The sequence below is a fragment of the Schistocerca americana genome, chromosome 1 (genome assembly GCF_021461395.2).
Source record: "Schistocerca americana isolate TAMUIC-IGC-003095 chromosome 1, iqSchAmer2.1, whole genome shotgun sequence".
In the NCBI taxonomy this organism is placed as follows: Eukaryota; Metazoa; Arthropoda; class Insecta; order Orthoptera; family Acrididae; genus Schistocerca; species Schistocerca americana.
In genome coordinates, this window is record NC_060119.1 from 565,297,372 (window position 1) to 565,303,318 (window position 5,947).

General features: G+C 42.4%; 1 non-coding gene across 1 annotated transcript; it reads right to left on the bottom strand.

Annotated features, from left to right (window-relative positions):
- Positions 1-296: 296 nt before the first annotated feature.
- On the bottom strand, positions 297-370 carry Trnad-guc. Its single transcript has one exon. It is a non-coding gene; the product is annotated as a tRNA-Asp (tRNA).
- Positions 371-5,947: the final 5,577 nt, after the last annotated feature.

A 5,947-nucleotide genomic window follows, 5' to 3' on the forward strand; every position in this document is an offset into this window, starting at 1 on the left:
AGTTAGGTTTAGGTAATTCCAAGTTCTAGGGGACTGATGACCTCAGATGTTAAGTCCCATAGTGCTCAGAGCTATTTGAACCATTTTTTGTCGCATGATGGATGTAAACTCCATCGGAGTTGAAATAACCTAGTGATGATGATGATGGCGTGTGACGAGGGCCTCCCGTCGGGTAGACCGCTCGCCTGGTGCAAGTCTTTCGATTTGACGCCACTTCGGCGACTTGCGCGTCGATGGGGATGAAATGATGATGATTAGGACAACACAACACCCAGTTCCTGAGTGGAGAAAATCTCCGACCCAGCCGGGAATCGAACCCGGGCCCTTAGGATTGACAGTCCGTCGCGCTGACCACTCAGCTACCGGGGTCGGACGAAATAACCTGGTAATTCTCGGGTTCAGTGGAGTGAATCATTATAAAGTAATGTGATTAGAAGCTCTTCATCAAAGGCCGTCTTCATTATGATGGCGTATCACTCAAACGAAAGTTGGTATATTTAAAACAATAGAAATGTTCTCATGATGTGCCTTGTCCTGTGGTACTAACGACGTAGTTGGCATAAATGATTTTAGTCTCCGTCGTTACTTTTGAACTTCTAATTAATTTAAATATGAAGTTAATAAACAGTAAAAAATTTCTCCAGATCTGCAAAATTTAAGGGTTTTTTTTCTCTAAATGGCGAACTACAGGTGGCTAACGGTAAGCGGTGTCCTAGCAAACACAATTTTGGGTTAACAAATAACAGTTCTCTTAGCTTACGCATCAAGATAATGTTAAACTGTTTCCCAAGTATCTCGCAGTAGAACGCACATTTCAGTGGAAGTGTTAGGGTTCCTTATCGACAGCCTTGCTTGGACAGTATGGTTACTGACAGCATACAGTTTTTATCCATCAGGAAGTTTGATAATGCTGCACACATCGAAGCAATGTGAAAGTTTCTTTCTGCAATTCAAGAGCTAATCGTAAAAGGACGTGGATCACGCTGTAATGGTATGTTTCGGAGTTCACAACAAAATAATCATATGATTTACCTTCAGGAATTCATATTAGATGAAGAGTAAAGTGTCAACATAACAATAATTGTATGGTTCAAATGGCTCTGAGCACTATGGGACTCAACTGCTGAGGTCATTAGTCCCCTAGAACTTAGAACTAGTTAAACCTAACTAACCTAAGGACATCACACACATCCATGCCCGAGGCAGGATTCGAACCTGCGACCGTAGCGGTCTCGCGGTTTCAGACTGCAGCGCCAGAACCGCGCGGCCACTTCGGCCGGCTAACAATAATTGTAGAATTAGTTATTTATTCGCTGTTTACATAAAAGGATGAAGAAATACGGCCTAATTCTAGGCTTACTCTCATAGTGTACATCTTCATATACAGGGTGTTACAAAAAGGTACGGCCAAACTTTCAGGAGACATTCCTCATACACAAATAAAGAAAAGATGTTATGTGGACATGTGTCCGGAAACGCTTAATTTCCATGTGACTGCTCATTTTAGTTTCGTCAGTATGTTCTTCCACCTACGCTCAATGGAGCACGTTATCATGATTTCATACGAGATACTCTACCTGTGCTGCTAGAACATGTGCCTTTACAAGTACGACACAACATGTGGTTCATGCACGATGGAGCTCCTGCACATTTCAGTCGAAGTGTTCGTACGCTTCTCAACAACAGATTCGGTGACCGATGGATTTGTAGAGGCGGACCAATTCCATGGCCTCCACGCTCTCCTGACCTCAACCCTCATGACTTTCATTTATGGTGGCATTTAAAAGCTCCTGTCTATGAAACCCGGTTACCAAATGTAGAGAACCCTCGTGCTCGTATTGTGGACGGCTGTGATACAATACGCCATTCTCTAGGGCTGCATCAGCGCATCAGGGATTCCATGCGACGGAGGGTGGATGCATGTATCCTCGCTAACGGAGGACATTTTGAACATTTCCTGTAACAAAGTGTTTGAAGTCACGCTGGTACGTTCTGTTGCTGTGTGTTTACATTCCATGATTAATGTGATTTGAAGAGAAGTAATAAAATGAGCTCTAACATGGAAAGTAAGCGTTTCCGGACACATGTCCACATAACATATTTTCTTTCTTTGTGTGTGAGGAATGTTTCCTGAAAGTTTGGCCGTACCTTTTTGCAACATCCTGTACATATGTACTGCGCAAACCACAGTGCAGTGACTACCAGAAAGTACTTGCCATTGTAACACTTAGTAGAGGTTTTTCTCATACGGTTCGCGATGAAGCACAGGAAGAATTACTGCCTAAATACTTCTCTAGGCACGGTGAGTAGTCTAATCTTGTCTTCGCGGTCCCTGCAAGAGCGATACGAGGAAGTTGTAGTATTTCATAGATCCATCACTTAATGCTTGCTCTCGGCTTCACGGTTTAGTTGGAGTGTATCTTCAAGAGTCTTCTATTTAAGGATTTTCAGCGTCTCCTTGGCGCTCACTCGTAGTTCAAACAACTCTGGGACCATATGCGCTACCCTTCTTTGTGCTTTTTCAATTTCTTATGAACGTCCTATCTGATACGGGCCCCACACAATTGAACAATATTCTAGCAAGGGTCGCACGGGCGACGGTAAGCAACGTCCCGCATAGACTGATTTTATTTTCCCAGTACCCTTCCTACGAATTAAATTGTAATCATGCAGAATGAGATTTTCACTCTGCAGTGGAGTGTGCGCTGATATGAAACTTCCTGGCAGATTAAAACTGTGTGCCGGACCGAGACTCGAACTCGGGACCTTTGCCTTTCGCGGGCAAGTGCTCTACCAACTTTTTTTTGTTTTTTATTTTTTTTATTCTGAACTACCCAAGCACGACTCACGCCCCGTCCTCACAACTTTACTTCTGCCAGTAATCATCCAATCATACAGTTTCATATACCTACAAAATAATACTCCCACGTATTTGTATTAATTGACTGATTACAATTCTGACACGCTGCTATTTTAGTCGTAGAACAAGACTTTCTCTCATTTTCTGAAGTGAACGATTTTGGGAATACCTGAGTTTTGGTCCAACGCTGAGCTTTCAAGAAATGTGGAACATGAAGTAATCCACATAACCGGTTATTACGAAATTTCCAATGCTCTGTGACACTCAAAGGCACTGGAAAACCACGATTGACGTGTTTCCGGAAATATTAAGTTGCTGTCGATTGCTTGGTTGATTTGGAGAAGAGGACCAAACAGAGAGGTTACCGGTTCCATTGGATGAGGGAAGAATGGGGCAGGAAATCGGCCGCGCCCTTTCAAAGGAACCATCCCGACAATAGCCTGAAGCGGTTTAAGGAAACCACGGAAAACCTAAATCAGGATGACTGGACGCAGGTTTGAACCGTCGTCCTCCCGAATGCGAGTCCAGTGTGCTACCCACCGCTACCCTCTCGGTAAGTCGTTGTCGACAATGGCTGACTGAATGGCAGGGCTAGAAGGGAAAAATAAATAAACATACTACACATTGTCTATTATTTACCTTCTCGTTTACTGTACTAATGAAGAACAATCTCTAAACGGTGATAGGAGAAACACCATTGGGAATAATTTAAGAGATAATCATGATTTCTGTGATAATCGTGGCTCTTCAAATTTCTGTTTCCTAACATCACACTTTTTACAGATGCCATTACTGTTTATAAATTAATTTGAACCTCTGTTACGAGACCAGCTGGCGGAGTATTTCATCTTTTATGCTAATGAGTGCGGCTTAGTGAAATAATAATGTAATAATTATTTTGCGTATTTTTTCTGCGTCACACCCAATCCTTCTGCTACACTCTTCTTCTCTTTTCTTCGCGGTGACGATTGCAGGGGAGTTTCAGATTGCGGATTTTATTTAGTAAACATGATTTTAACACGACTTATAAAAAAGTGAAAAACGTTTCTTTAAAATGCCACAGCACCAAAGCTGGTTACATGATAATGTCTTTAAATATTGCAGCAAGAAAGTTGTTACAGTGAGCGATGCATTTTCGATACGTGTGGCACTCATTAAAAGAGAAAATATGAGTAATTAAACAAGTACGGAAAAAATGCTAATTTTGATTTTTTTTTTGGTATACACAATCACAATCTACTCACAATGCAAATTTCGTTTTGGAATACCGAAAGCACCGCAAATTTATTATTCAACGTTCATGCTCCCAAAGGGCGGCAAAACTTGCCTACAAACGTTTCGTAAAGTTTCACGGGGCAAATGCTTATATTTTTTAAATCCGTCGAAATACAAAAAAGGATAGAAATCAACTATTAACAAATACTCATTCCTACCACGGAAATTTAGAAGGAAGGAAGTCCGCTTGACAGTGGAGTCATAGGAGACAAACTGTTGACACTGTTGTAAAATAATGCTACAGGAATCAGCGTCCCGGTGTTGGAAATAACGAAAAAAAACTAAAACAGAATTAATGTTCAGCTTATTAGAATCTTGTTAAGCCTGAATATCTGTATAGACTTAGATATAGGGATTAGGCGTATCCCTGATCCGTCTTCACACAGTTTATGACCATCGTTTCGTTGGTCGGCCTGTGTCTCTCCATCCTTGCTGGTTCCATTTCAGTATTTTCTTGGTTAGTCTTTCATGCCTCACTCTATTCACACGTTGATTCCATCTCTCTCTTAACTCAGCTATTTCTCTATTAACAGCATGTACATTCAAAAAATTTCGCACACCTTCATTCTTTTCTTGCGTAACGCTTCAAGTTCCTCAAGGATCTAATTTTTGCTGCTTGTATTTTGCTGTCATCTTTCCTTTTATTTAGGCCGGCCGAAGTGGCCGTGCGGTTCTAGGCGCTGCAGTCCGGAACCGCGAGACCGCTACGGTCGCAGGTTCGAATCCTGCCTCGGGCATGGATGTGTGTGAAGTCCTTAGGTTAGTTAGGTTTAACTAGTTCTAAGTTCTAGGGGACTAATGACCTCAGCAGTTGAGTCCCATAGTGCTCCGAGCCATTTTTCCTTTTATTTATCCAACTCCCGCTTCCGTACAACGGTAATGGTATCGCCAAAGTTTTATAAATTTTATTTTTATACCCTCTCGGGTTTTGCAATTAAGTATTGTGTTGAGTACTTGTTTTAGGGATCACGTCTTAGAATAGTAATCGAAACATCTTGGGTCCCGGCTCCGAACTCAGTCACTACTTAAATTCAGAATAAAAATGATCATCAGTGGTGGCCCAAGACATACAGCTTGAGAAGTCACCCGAGTTCTGCAAGTTGCCTTGTTGAAGAAGGTGGAAGAGCGGACAGAGGTTCAGCGCACTCTCTTGCCATTGGTAAGGGGAAACTGCCCCAAAAGGTGGGTCAATCAGCAATGATCAACGGCTTGAGGATGCAGAAGTCAATGGAAATCACTGCATTGCAGGCAAACGATGTATATTCACAGGATACGTGGCCTATAATGGAGAAGTGTCAGAATGATCCATCCATTGGCAAAAATATTCCGGATTAGTTCCCCTTCTGGGTCTGCCAAGGGGGAGGTGACCATGAGAAAAAGATGGGTTAGCCAACCACGGGATAACACTCTACGAGTTGAATTATGAATGTCAGAAGTTTGAATGTGATAGGGTTGTACTCGTCAGATTCGGAAGCAAACCAACACCCGCAATGGTTGTTCGAGTCTACATGCCGACCTAGCAAGTAGAAGATGGTTCAAATGGTTGAAATGGCTCTAAGCACTATGGGACAACATCTGAGGTCATCAGTCCCCTAGACTTAGAACTACTTAAACCTAACTAACCCAAGGACATCATACACATCCATGCCCGAGGTAGGATTCGAACCTGCGACCGTAGCAGCATCGCGGTTCCGGACTGAAGCGCCTAGAACTGATCGGCCACAGCGGCCGGCATTAGAAGATGAAGAGGTAGAGAAAGTATATGAGGGTATCGAAAGGTAATTCGTTGTATAAGGGAAGATGAAAATTTAA